This window comes from Eubalaena glacialis, chromosome 1 (assembly GCF_028564815.1).
Source record: "Eubalaena glacialis isolate mEubGla1 chromosome 1, mEubGla1.1.hap2.+ XY, whole genome shotgun sequence".
Lineage (NCBI taxonomy): Eukaryota > Metazoa > Chordata > Mammalia > Artiodactyla > Balaenidae > Eubalaena > Eubalaena glacialis.
The window spans coordinates 235,897,187-235,912,582 of record NC_083716.1 but is presented as its reverse complement, the minus strand read 5'-3'; the positions used below and the strand labels follow the sequence as shown (position 1 = coordinate 235,912,582).

Genomic DNA, 15,396 nt, shown 5'->3' with positions numbered 1-15,396 from the left:
CGAAAGAGGCTGGGGAGAGGTGGAGGAAGGGTCGCTGCTCCAGGAGGGGTGGCAGGTGTCACAGAAGGAAAGGTCGACAGGTGAGGGAGGGAAGAGCACTGAAAGTGGCCACTGGATTTAGGCAAGAAGGTCACTGGCGAGTCGGTGAGAGACGGAAGGGTGGAGTGGGGCAAGGAGTGGGAAGCAAGAATTAAGGTAAGTTGCCCTGATTTCGGGGACCAGAACTGCTGGAAAACGCCAGCAGTCTGACCACCCCGCCCCGGCCTGAGCCTGCTCGGGCCCCTGCAGGCTGGGATCACCCCCCTGGGAAGACCAGACAGCAGACCAGAGCTCTCTGCTGCCTCTGGTCACCGGCGAGCACACGGTCACCCGCTCCACCCATCAGAGTCCTGCCTTCTCGCCCTCAACCCCACTTAAAGCCACTCCTGTCCTTGTCACACTCTTCACGAGCCCCACGTCCTCCTGGCTGTAGGAAGCCGTGTCGCGGGCACAGTCTCCTGGTGGTGCCTCTGCTTCCAGGTTTGCACCTGCCTGGTGGGCATCTGAGCTCCGAGCAGCTCCCTCAGGCCCCTTTCCCAGGCTCCTGCATCACCACGGCAGGCACAGCTGAGACACGGAGTTTCCTCCGGCCTTCTCGAGTCACCCAGCCCCTTTCTGTCTGCAGGAGCTTCCTAGGGCTGCCCTAGCAAATCCCTGCAGAACAGACGGCTTGGAATCAGCAGAAACATGTCCTCTCACAGTTCTGGAGGCCGAGAGTCCAACATCTGTATTGCTTGGCTGAAATCAAGGTGCTGGCAGGGCTGTGCTCTCTCCAGAGGCTCCAGGGAGAACCTGTTTCTTGCTTCCCCAGCTTCTGGTGGCCGCTGGCGTTCCTTGGCTTGTGGCTGCATCACTCCGTCTTCAACTCCCTCCGCTCCATCCTCATGTCACCTCCCCTGTGCGTGCGCTCAAATCCGTGCCCCCCCCCCCTTACAAGGATAAATGCAACTGCTTTCAGGGCCCAACCAGAACACCCACGAGCCCCATCTGAAGATACTTAACCACACCTGTAAAACCCTTTTTGCCTCTTAAGGTATATCCACAGGTTCCAGGGATTAGGACGTGCAAATCTTCGGGGGGACCATTCTTCCGCCAGCCACACCATCTCAGGCTGTGGCTCAGAGATTCCTCAGCTTTGGAACCTGTCACTTCAAGCGCCATTTTCCTAACACTGGTGAGGGAAGTCCACCAAAGGCATACTTTTCCCTCACATCCACCAGCTTTTCTAATTAGTTTTAATAAAATTCTGAAATGACCACTTGTCCTTCAATTTAAGCGTTTAATTTTTTTTAGAAGGATTTGTATTTGGGAAAATGAATACATGAGATTTAGGAATGGATCTTTATAAAATGCGGCTTAGTTTCGGTCATTTGCCAGAAAGAAAGGGGTCCATAAAATGAGCCTATCTGGTCCTTTGTAATTTTTGTCCAATGTATTTAATGGTATCGATTCCTTTACTTCCCAAGAGGAATCTACACACCAAAGAGACAGACTCTCTTCTTCCAGTCTACCTACCTGGAGGCCCATTTGTAACCACAGTTCACTGGTGATCAGAGATGCAGGAGGGGGGCCCCGACAGGCTAATGTCTCGTGCACACAGGCAGCGGGAGATGCAGCTGCCCACCGGACCTCCCCACCGCCCCCCGCAAGCACCTCTCCCAGGCAGGGCTAGGAACGTCACAGCTGACGGTGCCTGATCTGAACGGTCAGAACCTAAGATGCTGTGGGCAGGAGGGGGGCACTCGAGATATTTAGGGAAAGGATCTAGAGAAGGTGAGTCTCCAGACCAGCCTTCTGTCTCCAGGGCTGGTGAATCCAGGCTGGCAGACGCCAGCATAGAAAGGAATGCTGTGAAGTCATAAAGACACAGTGGAATTAAACAACGTAGAAACTATTCCCAGGTCTTTTTAAAGCAGGTTATTAACAAGGATATAGAATAAAATGCCAATTCTGTTTTAAAAGTATTGAATGGCTAGAGTGACTAGATGGACATACAACGTTTAGCACAAGGCGGTGGGTCACAGGTGATTTTAATTGGCTTCGTTAACAGTTTTCTGTATTTTTACAAACAAGTGTTATCCTAATCAGGAACAACATGAACGTTTAAATATACAGAAATAGATAACACATGAAATATACATGTGTATTTTCGAGGATATGGATGTGAACCAGGACTCTGAAAAGCAAAACTCCATGGAAAGGGTGCAGCCGAGGGACACATGCCCGCCCCCAGTGCGGGACTAACTCAGGCAGCCTGGGCTTCGTGCATGCTGACCACCAGCAAAACTACAGAACAACGAGCTCCGCTTCCCCACTGTTACCTGGCCAGGTGGGCGGGGGCAGGTGCACCTGAGTCTTACTCAAGGGATTGGCTCTTTTCCACTCTCCCTCCTTATTTCAGCCATCATATTTATAGCAAGTAAGTTAATGACATATCACGCTGAATGACTTCCTCTATCATCTCATTTCTTCAACGGCCTCCTAACTGTCCCTGTAGCACACAATAGTGTGACCTGCCCAACTAACTGCATTTCTCTAGGGACCATTTAGGGAGAAAGGGCAGGAGACAAAGGAGGGAGACGCCCTTGCACAACCAAGGACGGGCACTCCCAAAGGGCCCCAAGGAGGGAGACGCCCGGGAAAGCAAGGTGTCCAGGAAAAGAGCCCCTGCTCACAGTTTCAAATCAGATCTTATGGGCATGTTCACCCACATTTATCTTGAATTACTTGATTCATCGGGATATTCGTTGAGGATATTCCGTCATCAGGGATGTATTTATGAGATCGCTGTTCTTCAAACTGTCCTCTAGCAGCGGCTCTTCTTCTTTCAGAAGAACTTCATCAGGCAACGCCAACAAGGAAAGATTCAGCCAGCTGCTCTGGCTGAGCTGGAGCCTGGCCACCTGTAGCCCCCGCTCAGAATACGAGGGTTCCCAGGACACTGTCAACCGCCCACCGACCCTCGAGCCTGTGTGCATCCCCAGCTCGCTACGGAGCCAGGCTCAGTTTCTGCAGGGCCTGTAGACCCACCCTGGTGCCTTGTGAGCGGTTTAATGCAGAAAGTGTGTATTGAATTCAGTGGAAATACCTGCAACTTGGGCCACTGCCCCACCTCCACACGCCCTCCCTCTAATGCTCTCATTTGCAGGGGCTGGTAAAACAGTCTCTGGCTCTAAAAGAAAGTCTGTGAAAGCTGCCCTCCCAGAGGGGCTCTTACGCCTCATTTGGATGAATTTACCCCACTCCTACCTAACTTCTCTCCTTGCTCAAAATATTCTGCCCTGCTCCCACTATTCCAAGGACTGAAAATTGTAGAACTCTCCAAATTATATTTTCTTATAAATTCTAAACACTCCATTTGTAAATAACTGATAAAAAAAAAATTTTATATAGAAGAGCCTGTGACTTGATATACTTCTCACTGGAAGTACCAAACGTGTAATTAGTCCCATTTTCCAAATAAAGAAATTGAAAATCTTCTGAGCTGAGATGCGACAGTGTCTAATGGAAATTATGCAGTGGGAGAAAATAAAGGGCGAAAGCAAAATACAAATAAATGGAAAGTAACAGGGAGAAGCTATCCACCTTAGGTGGAAAAGAACTAACAGAACTAAACAAAACAAAAGAAAACAAAACACCACCATCTAGAGAAACTAAAAGATTCGCCCAAGACAAACGCAGTCTCTATCAGAGGCTCTTTCCTCTCCTGCGTGCTCCCAGCCCACTGCTGGTCTACAGAAGAGGCAACACCTGCCAGTTCTCCGGAAGGGCCCTCAACACTTCAGGTGCCTATAAGCCAACCATTCGGCACCTGACCACTGCCAGTAATGGTGCTCACCTGTGCAGAAAAGAACACCTGTGTTTCCCCAAACTGATCCACTCTGCCCGGGAATGTCAGTCTGACTGTCGTCTGTCTCATCACTAACTACCAGGCAGCATGAAGAGCCCACAGTCTCCCCAAAACAGCGAGAGGCAACAGCTGGGCAGGGAAGCTGATGGCCGGGGCTCCACCCCGGACACCTGCTTGGCCCGGGCGCTGGTGAGAGAGCGGCCTGTGCTCCACCTGCCTTCCGATCAAGGGTGCAGACCCTAAAGTGGGGAGCCTGGGCTGTCACTCAGGCCGACGGAACTCTTGGTGGCTTCTGTTGAAAGAGAATGGCAGACTAAATAAATCCACTTATTATACTGTATTAAAAAATAAGCATATCGTTTGCCAAATTTTCGTTGATTCTTCTCTAAAGTTACACGAGAGGCAAAATTAGGAAAAGGGGATTTGGGTTCCTTTAACCACAGACTACATCATTTCCTCTTTTTTTATTTTATTCTCCTCCCCATTCCAACGAGTGAATGAAACTTTACTTCTGCGTTCGTGCACTGTTGATCCAGTAACTTCACACACTTTACAGAGTGTATCTTATTACAGGTCTAAACGGCCTCTTAAACCAGTGTGTTAGTTTTATTACGTCTGTATTCCGCACACTGACAGCAAAAGTTAAAAATATGTGAGAATCATCCTTAAGAGCTCTTCCGATGCCCCCTAGTGGCATCTTACTAAATTACAAAATTGAGTACTTTCCTTTTGCTATATTTTCATTGAAATCTCAGAGATCCTGTCACAGATCTAGTTCTATTACCCATATATTCTATCACATAAAAAAGTCTGTGTGAATGTGTTTTTATTAGACAGTTTATCCGAAATATTATAATTTATAATTACAGCACTGCATCTAAGCCAAGATCCCTCACTGGTGAAATGGCCTACACTGTGATCGCTTAAAGGAGCATTTTCGTTCACTACCAGGTTTAAAATGTAATCAGCGGCTTTTGAGTATAACATTTGCAGGACAAAAGTAGAACTCTGCAGGCAAGAGACGCAGATCAAATTTCCAGCTGCTGCTTTGCGACTAAGCTAGCTCCCTGGCGGAACCGGCCCCAGGGGCCCTGCCTGCTCGTCGGTAAAGCTAGCGGTTGAGCGGGACAGCGTCTCAGGTCCTCCCGGACGTGAAATTCTACAAGCCTGCAGGTCAGGCAAGAAATGAATTTAAATGCAGAAGACACCTGGGTATTTCATTTAATAATGAAATCTCGGTGCACGGATGGGAGTACTCCCTAACATCTAGGCGACTGCACTGGCACTCAGTATTTTTTCATTTGGTTTACACACCAAGTTAAATATGAGGGAGTTTCCCGAAGTGCCAAAGTTCACAGACAAAACATTCCTCCTTGAACTATGGCTGCACGTGGAGCACAGCTGGCCAGGGTCGGGTCGGGTCGCAGCGCCCCCTGCAGACAGAGACACACACAAGGGAAAGAGCCGCCCAGCCCTCTAAGGGGGTGGCACCTGGGGCCAGGTGACACGGTAGCTGGCCAGACGACTCCCGATGAACACGCCTTAGGTTCTCTTTTCTTTTAGGGCTGACTGCTGTTTACTAATCACATATTTAAGCACAGGCTTGCAGGTCCCACGTGTGCCCACTGAAGGGCATGTGACTGAACACGGCAGCACCTGGGGGACCTGCAGAGACAGAAAATCAGGCAGCACCAGCTGTGCTCCCGGCGGCTGACACAGGTGCCCAGGACACGGTGTGAAAAGAGCACATGCTTACGTTTTCTTTCTTCCGTGTTCATAGCAGTGACTCGTGTGGGTTCGCAAATTTTGACATTTCAGACACTTGATAATGAAATAAAGAGTTTTATGTTCCCCCAAAGGGAGGATGTGCTTTGAGCATCTGGGAAACATGGGTCAAGATGAAGTTCCAGGCCTAGCCCCAGGAGGAGGACCCAGAATGGCAGCCCAGGGACCTGCCCCGCGGCTGCCCTGCTCTGCAGCCCCGTCCCTGCAAGGAAATGAGGGGCAGGTCCAAACCCAAGGACCTGGGTGTGCCCTCTGCTTCCCTCGAAGTCACTTCACACCGGGGGTCTGTCTCCACGGTGACAAAGGCAGCGCTGGTGAGAAAGTCTGAGGGAACACTGCACTTCCGACATCCAGCTGCTGAAGTCACAGCTCTGCACGGGTCTGGGGACCAGGCTCTGGGCCCGGCTGCCCTCTGGGGAGCTGGGTGCTCAGAGAACCCACCTGGTACACCCGAGAGGCCGTGTCTGTGGGAGCAGCAAGGACCCCCTGCTCCCCACGTGTCATCCCAGCCAAGAAACTGGCTGCTACTTCCTAACAAATGAGCTTTTTTTTTAATTAAAGGACAGACCTACTGAAAGTAATAATTGGAAAAAACTAGAAGTTATGATTATTTTCTGTCTATAAACAATAAGCGCTTTTAAAATGAAAATATCCAGGGTGGCCTGAGTGCAGGAAAAGGACGCCTGCCGCAGGCAACCTGAGGTGATACAGGCTCCCCAGAAGATTAAGGCTATCAAACCATAGGGACCAAAAGCTTTAAAGCTATGCAAGTCGCTGAGCAGCAGTCTCACGTCTGGAGGTGTGTCCCAAAGAAATGATAAAGGATGGAGATGCAGCTTTAGGCAAAGAGCCAACCACTGAAGCACTAATTCTGAAACAATAAATAAATGGAGGGAGGGGGGTCACAAAATGTCTAATAGAGGACTGGGTCAAAAAGTTGTCACAGTCACTCAACGAATGCAGTGCAAAAATTAGAAACTATTTTGCAGAAAAAGTATTTTTGTGAAAAAGGTTGTAAGACATCAGCATGCCCGAGAATCCGTTTTTTCAAACACGTGGGCATCCATGTACACCCCCCTTCCCAGGCCTTAATGATAATAGCCAGTGGGTGGTGGTCTTCCGGGTGGTATTTATTTCCGTATTTCATAACCTTTAAAAATCACCTCTCTCTTTTCTTTGGCAAGTCTCACAAAACCCAACTTACTCATCAAAGTTTTTACATCCGTGTCTCTTGTAGACAAATTTACAATCCACTTTTCACAGTTTACTTTTCCCCAAATCAGGGATGATCATCGATAAAGGTGTTAATGCATCCTTCTCCTCCTCACAAAATTTCCAATGGCTCTGCACTAAATACACAAACTAACCCCAGACTCCAGAGCCCGGTCTTTGGGGGGCCCACCATCTGCTCCAAGCCTGGCTCCCCCACTCACTCTTGGAGCCAGTGTCTGGCCAGGTTCACCTGGCAAGCAGCATGTAAAAAGCACCCAAGTCCACGGACAGAAGCTACGCTTTCTCGTATCAAAGCATCTCACAACTAACTGAAAGTCAACCTCCTTTGAGGATTACTTTTGTCTTTCACGAACTAAACCAATTTGGTGCTGCTAACCTAGTGGGTAGTGGGCAGTTCCTCAGTGAGTATAGGTTACTCAAAATCTGGCTATGTCAGAAAACAGACTTGTGGTTGCCAAGGGGGAGGGCGGTGGGGGGAGGGATGGAGTGGGAGTTGGGATTAGCAGATGTGAGCTATTATATACAGAATCGATAAACAACAAGGTCCTTCCGTAGAGCACAGGGAACTATATTCAATATCCTATGATAAACCACAATGGAAAAGAATATAAAGAAAAGTGTTTGTGTGTGTGTGTGTGTGTGTGTGTAAACATATACACATAACTGAATATATATATATATAACTGAACACATATATAACTGAATCACTTTGCAGAAATTAAACAACACTGTAAATCAGCTACACTTCAATAAAAAAAAATCTGGCTATGTCCATATTCTATAAGGGAAAAAAATGTTATAAAATAAATACAAGACTTCAAAATAACTTGGAAACATCAGCTACAGATCGTAACAACTTCTGACTATCCTAGTTAAGTAACATCTTCATATTCTTTTGATCAGAGACTCTGTGGAGGGTTAAATAGGTCAAAAAATACATCACCGTTTAATCATCTTAAAAACATTAGAAAGAGCAGAATGCCGTGGCATTATGAACAGATTATGAACAAAAATAAAAGCCATTTGTATGCATTAATGATACATCAAGCTAATTCAAGCTGGCTAAAGTCATTAAGAGGAATCCTGGGGCAAAACACAGCTCTGATGCCACAGTGCAGCAAAGTATGAAAAGAACCATTTTCTATGGCATTGATAAAATTAATTCTCTGAGCAAAAGATAGGCTCTTAACGTGAAAATCAAAACGCAGCACATTTACTAATAGTGTGTTTAATGGCCTCGTGTTGGTAGTGTGAGAGTTAACTCAGGCATTTCTGTGCACTTACACGAACACTGGGACCCACTCAATGCTTCCAAGGGAAGCACAGCATGACAAGTCCAGACTCGGGGTAAGAAACTGCCAGAAAAGATCCAAGCCTCTATCAACACAACATTCCACGACACCACGAGATAAAAGATGCCTTACTGTCTCTCGCTGCTTATAATATCATCAATCTTGATAAAGATTTTCAGATGACTTCTATGTTATTTTTTTAAAGAATTAAAATGCCTCTCCTTGTAATGGTTCCTTCTACTCATATCAGAAACTAGTTTAAGAATTATCATTTCACACCTGATTCCGTATTGTTAAGGCCAGTGGCTGCAGTCTGTGGAGTATGAACCACACTGACAATTTAGAAATTCCCCCCTACCTAAAAACTGTCATTTTGGATAAGTGATTTTAAGCACATCAGTCAATATTCCAAGGAGATAATTCCTCATTAAAAGGAATTATCAGTGGACCTCTGGGTCCACTGAACATGATGGGAGATAAATTCTTAAAAAGGGCAACTTCTAGGCAAAGAGACTCCAAATAAGGAACGAGCTGATTTCATACTGGTGACTATAATCATGTTTTAAAACACTTGAGTTATTCAAGGTTCATCACCTCTTAGCCCAGATTGCTCGGTGCAGCCCAGTCACTGGTCCCACCTTGATACATTCCCTACCTGTTCACCGTGTTTGGAAGATCTGGTTACAGATCATGTGCCAGACGCACCAGGCTCATCTGGAACACATGTGTTGAAAACTTCCCACCCCTAACAACTTTTGAGCTCAAAGATTTTTTTTCTAAAAACAGTAAAGTAACTCAAAAGTTCTTCTGTTTTTCTTTTGTTTTTGTTACCTCTGAGAATACAGTTTACTACACCAAGTGTTGCTATTTTACTTCTGGCATTCATTCATTACTTCGATTTGTGATTTAACCCTGTTACAGAGAAAGCTTCCCTGGTTAAGAAATTCACTGCATTTGAAAATGCATATATAAGCGGTATTGACAATGTCATGTTTCATAAAAATAGTTACTATAAATCATTTACACACTTTCTCACCCAGACATAAACGAGGGTTACAGCACAAGGAGAACCACCTCCCCAAGCCTACACATCCCTAATCACTCCACACCCCCTCCACTCACAGGCTCAATCAAAAGTCTACTTAGTGCTAGGGATATTTTCCGTTTGGTGAGAGATGATCCGCGATGGGCCGGGTGCGGGTGCGGCTCTTTTGGAAACAACTTGCAGATTCTAATTTCCAGGGCATGAGACCATGTTAAAAGCTACCAGGCAGTGACAGCCAAAGACACCTGTGGTTAATGATGACATCAGGGCAGCCGCAAAACCAGGGTCAAGACCGCCTTGTAAGACTTAACCAGTTAACTTGAGAGGAACCTGATGACTGTTTTCCTTTTCTTTTGTCCCCCACCTTAGCATCACCACGTGAGCGCTACGTAAGACTTAGGTAGGTAACTTTTTTCACGTCATCCCTGTTCTTGGGAAGTTTTAAACTAGTAAACCCCTTTAAAAAGTGTAATTTAAGCAGCTGAACCTTTTTTGCCCCATCCTAATACACACTAACCAACCATCGGTCCCAGGAAGTCCTGCACATACAACTTTCCACTGCAAAGAGGGCAGTGAGAGTGGGCGGGGTGGGTGTGGGCGCAGTGACGGTGATGGGCACAGAGGTGCAGTGAAAACAGAAAATGGACACGTGGGCCTGACACCAGCCGTACGATGTGACTTCAGGAAGCCAACCCCTCAGATCTACTACCTTACATCATAAGCCCTTAAACTGCGATATAAACATTAGTCATTATTACAAATGATAAAAAAGTACATATTAACAGATACTTAATGACACTTAACGACTTAATTAGTTCACCTTTTCAATATATATTAAATGCCAAATGGACACACATGGCTTGCTTTTGAACATGAAAAATCTTATCTTTGAAAGTACTCTTTTGGAAAAGAAAAAAAATTACATATATATATATATATAAAACAATAAATTGGCTCCAATCTAATCTCTAACATCATAAAAAAAGGAGAAAAACAACATTAACACTACAAACAACAAAATAGGCCACCCCGCCGGTGAAAATTAAGCTGGTTCCAGGAAAGAATGGAATAGGCCTGACACATCCCTCAACAGGACGAACAGAAGACTGTGATGTAAGCAAGACAAAACGGTGCCAGATGATGCCACACTGGGGAGAAAAGCCCAGAAGACTGCTTACACTTAATGATGCCCTAACACATGCGATTAGGTTGCACAAACTGGGCTCATTAATACAGCTACCCTTGTACTGGACACTCCTGTAATTAGGGCCAAGCAGCTGCAGACGTTTCATGTGAAAGGGGATTCTCTGTACATCAGGGTTTCAGTCTTTGGAAGCAAAGGCTGGAGAGCAAACTGAGGCTGTGTGCGGTGCCACAGGACCCTGGGCAGGTCTGCAATCTCTCGGGGCTCAGGCCTCGGCATGAGGGAGCCGACCCCCGGCAGGCGTGAAACCCAAGTAGAACAGCTTCTACGAAAGCGCTTTCCAGAATGTTGACTGCAGCACAAATCTGAAGAGCTGGGGTGGGATAAATTGGGAGACTGGGATTGATATATATACACTACCATGTGTAAAACAGAGAGCTAAGGGGAACCTACTGTATAGTGCAGGGAACTCAGCTAGGTGCTCTGTGGTGACCCAGATGGGTGGGATGGGGAGAGGGGGGTGGGAGGGAGGTCCAAGAGGGAGGGGATATATGTATACATATAGCTGATTCACTTCGTTGTACAGCAGAAACTAACATAACACTGTAAAGCAACTATACCCCAATAAAAAAAAAAAAAAAAGAAATAAAGAGCTGGGTGATGGTGTCAAAAGACTGACATGAATCTTCCTAGGACGGGGACTGCTATAGATAAATGCCCACCCCCAGGACAACTGGAGGAGAAGCCCCAGTAAGCAGAAGGTCTAGCAATAGGCAGATAGAGACCTTCAAACACTATTGCCCAGCTTTTCCAACCACATGTACCTAAAACTAAATTGTTTCTTTTAATATAAATAAAGCAGAACCATCCTAGAACAAAAGGTCTCCCCCATGAGATCACTAAACTATCCTTGACAAACAACCCAGTGACAAAATCCAGCAGCCTTGGGGAGAATTAAGCAGGATGGCAATCTGCAATTTATCTACATCTTGGTCTATATGGATCTTGAGCTGGTCCACCAATTATTGTCAGAGCAAAATTTTGCAGGTAGGTTTCCTACTGTTCAATGAATACAAGCTTAAGAAGTTAAACCTTTAGTGGGGAGTATGCCTTAATGTGTATAACAGAATGCTTTGAATTAGGATTTAACAAATGACTACAACTTTAGAATGTACGTGCAAGAATATTAAATTCTGCGTACAACTGATGCTGGGAGGAATAACAGAACATCCTATATATAAAACAACACTGTTTACGATTCACATAAATCTACATCAACTCATTCTGGGGGCGGGGGAGGGAGCGAGGGGGGAGGGAAGGAGGGAGGGGAAGGGCATAAGGCAGCTAAGACAAGGGAAAGACAAAGTGGTGTTCTGTACCACCAGCTGGTCCTACCCCGCATTCTGTATAAAGCGAAGCCACTCTTCTTTAGGTACCAGAGATCTTTAAAATATGCAAGCCAGATGCCATAATTTAAAAATTATAAAATACACCGCCGAAACCTTAGGGGTCCATCAGCTCTCTTCCACAAAACGCCAAAACAAACAAAAAAACGGATCCTCCCCCCTCCCTAGGCTAAGATAACTGTTCTGTGACACAAATCTCTATGCTCATCCCATGTCCATTACACACCACTGTCACTCTCGGCAAGACAAGCTACAAACACGGACACCCGATACAGGTGAGATATTTAAAAGTGTTCAAGGAGTGACTAAAATCCACAATTTCAAAACCCAACCCCAGGAAGCTAAAATCATGGCTGCTCTATCGTGAAGACTTTCTTCCCCCCAAGATGGCACACGTAACCCTCCAAGGGGCACTTTCACCACCCACACCAATGACTTCTCACTACCTTTAAGCCCTGCTTGGTCTTCTGAGGGAAGAATTTACTTTTGTCGTTAAGTGGTCTTTATTTTAGGTTATCACTGAACGTCTCGCTTGAAAACTCCCACCAGCAACGCCACCTTCCTTTACCTGCCCAGAGGCTGAACTAGAACGCCATGAAAGACGTGCTCACTGCAAGGGCTCTGGCCACTCAGACCTGGTTCCTTTATAGAAAGTGACACTTTTCTTTTAAAAAAAAAGAAAAAAAAAAATTACAGCACCAGAGAAACGACACCTGCCGAGAATGAACTTTATTTGCTGCAATCCTGTTTCTGCATGTATCCAGGCCCTAATCTGGACAAATGACCAGGGACTTTCAAAAATTGAATGCCAAACACAGAAATCACTGTAATATTAAAAATACAACAACAACCTGCAGTTCCTCTCCCAGACATGGCCAGGGGCAAACAAAGCAGCACAGAATGGGACTGAGAGACATGGGGTGGGCCCCGGGCAGCCCACAGGGGCCCCAGAGTGCCCTGTAGGGCCCTTCTGGGAACCCAGACAAACAGATGGGTAAGCAGGCCCCAAGCCAGATTCAGCTGCTCAGATCAAGTAAAAAGCAGTGAGAGTATTAATTCTCAAAAGGTGAATCTGACTTACAGGAACCCCCTGTGCGGGCCAGATCATTCTGCCCCACAAGCTACACAAACTAAGAAGCAGAGGGCGACCCCAGGCTGTCGAGCAGGGGCGACGGAAAGCACCCTAGTCCGGCACTACCTCTTCTCCGCCCCCGGGCAAGATGCCGCCTGCATTTCTGGGTGACTGTTCCAAGTTTATCTTCCCTGCTGGACTTTCACTTCACCAAGACAGGGGCCCTGACTGTGCTTCCAGGCACGAGGAAGGCTGGTGCTCAATTAAGGGAATGAATGAACGAACCCAACAACCAACCTACTTCGCTTCCTCCTGATATCGAGAAGCTAACAGAGAACCTCCTTCCTGAATCACCTTCCAGGATATATGTGACAACTACACCAGCAAAACCATCCTGTTTCTCCATTATTTTCACATTCTGTCTTCTGTTTTAGGACAGTTAAAGAAGCAAAGACTAAGGTCCCCGGTCTCTTACAAAGTAAAGCTGGGCAGCCAGCTGATCGGGAGCTCGGCCTGCAGGAGCAGGTGGCGGTCGGAGCTGGGGTAACACACCAGGTCTGGATGCTTCTTTGATCGATAAGCTAATGGTTACACAGAAGTCGCATGCTTTTTAAAAATTTTTTCTACCATGCAAAGATATAAAAAGTACACAAATAAAAGTAAGCCCTAGGGCATAGAGAAAGCCCTGAAGTCAAAAAAGAAATCCAGATAAACCGAGTCCGTGAGTGGACAGTGAACCTGTGCAGTGAACGTGTACCCTGCCCCCAGCCCGCCCCGGGTATGTGGGCAAGACCCAGAGGCTCTGTTTTAATGACAAAATGGTTAAGGCTCTAGGCTCCCGGCTCCCAAGACTGGGGTCCAATCCACGCGAGTACCTTTGGTCAAGTTACGTGACTTTTCTGAGCCCTGAGTTCTTTAGCTATAAACCTTCCAAAGTTTTTTTTTTTTTCTTCCCTTGAAGATTAAAATGGATGGTTATTGCTAATGATTTCCAAGTACTGAGTATATTCCCTATTCGGTTAACCACTACTTTTACGACTAACAATTCAAGAGTCTACGATTAACAAATAAAAATGTTTACCATCTAATTACCACATAAAATATGCAGAGTAACCCCAATTTTATTTTAGAAACTTAACCTTCATGTAAATAAAAATATTTTAAGAATAAAATCACAATAGTCACAGAAGTTGCAGTATCATGGATGTTATTCCCTTTGCAAACTTTGTACAATCCAAATACTCCACGGGAACGTATCGTTCCTACAATAATAACAAAATGTTCTGGAAATCTCGCAAGCCTGTGAGAACTCACACTTTGAGTTTCATATGGTTCACCAGTGGAATCACTGAGGAGTTGTCACAGCAAGGAAACACTGGTATTTTAACCAATGACTTTTGGAAAGGTCATTCCTCCTCGTGCTCCCCTTGCCAGCTTCCAGCTCGAGGATGACAGAGAAGTGCCCCCAGCACACTGGCGCCTGCCCACTGCCTCGGATACTCTGGACGCTGGGCAGGGAAGCTCCATAACTTGTCATCCCTGAGTGCTAGTTAATTTACTATGTATAAGAGGAGTTCATTTATTTACGGAAAGTTCACGTGTGCAAACCTCCATCAACGTACAAGGAAAGCAATCACTGTGGAGAAGAAACTCATCTACACAACTAAATGCCGATCCTCTACGTCAGGGATGGGCAGACTTTCTGTAAAAGGCCACAGAGTATCTCAGGCTTTCTTGGCCAAAAGGTCCCGCTGGAACCACTCAACTCTGCGGCAACACCCAAGAGCAGCCCAGCCCACCCCTCCCGAAGCCTGTAAACAGAAAAGTCTGTTTATAGAAACAGGCTGTTGGCCAGATTAGGCCCCTGGGCCCTAGTTTGGAGACCTTTCATCTGTTAATACTCCGCTTTAACCATCACCGGGGTTTCCACTATTCAGGGCAAACGGCGACCTTGCCCACCGGAGCCCACCCCTCGGGAGAGCCCCACACGCTTCCCTGCATCATTCTTCACGGTGTCGCTAACGTTCAAGGAGCTGCAGATACTGGCCCTGAACGGCTTTCAAGCGGGGTCTGCTGCCCAGCACGGGTGGGCAGGGCCCGAGGAGGCCCATGTAAATGTGCAGTGAAGGACAAAGGGGACGCAGAGCCCTGGGGGCTGGGGGCTGTTCTCGGCAGACCCCTGAGCTGGGAGAGGTAGTCGGGAATGTGACGTACAGGGACTAAACAGGATAAATGTGCTGAAAAACAGAAAAGGCTGGTAATTATCTGGGAGGCGGATAAGAGGAAAGAGATGGCAAGCTTAGAAAAGGAACTGGCTGCTAAGGAAAGTGGAAGAAAATGCAAAGTTAAAAAATGGACACAATATTTGAAATTTAGTAAAATGGCGAGAGTGTGGAATTCCTATAATTTCCTCTGAAAGCTCGTTTGGACTTTTTAAAAAAAGCATAACCTGCCCGGTTTGGGGAAGTGCTGGGAGCACTGCATCATTACTGCTCCTCCTGGCATTAACCGTCTCCCCAGGGCAAGGCCT

The 15,396-nt window shown here is 46.4% G+C and overlaps 1 protein-coding gene across 4 annotated transcripts in view; it reads right to left on the bottom strand.

Moving 5' to 3' along the window:
* The window catches only part of AGAP1 (ArfGAP with GTPase domain, ankyrin repeat and PH domain 1), a 543,249-nt gene that overhangs the window by 303,332 nt on the left and 224,521 nt on the right, over window positions 1–15,396 (bottom strand). The gene's annotated exons all lie outside the window — the stretch shown is intronic.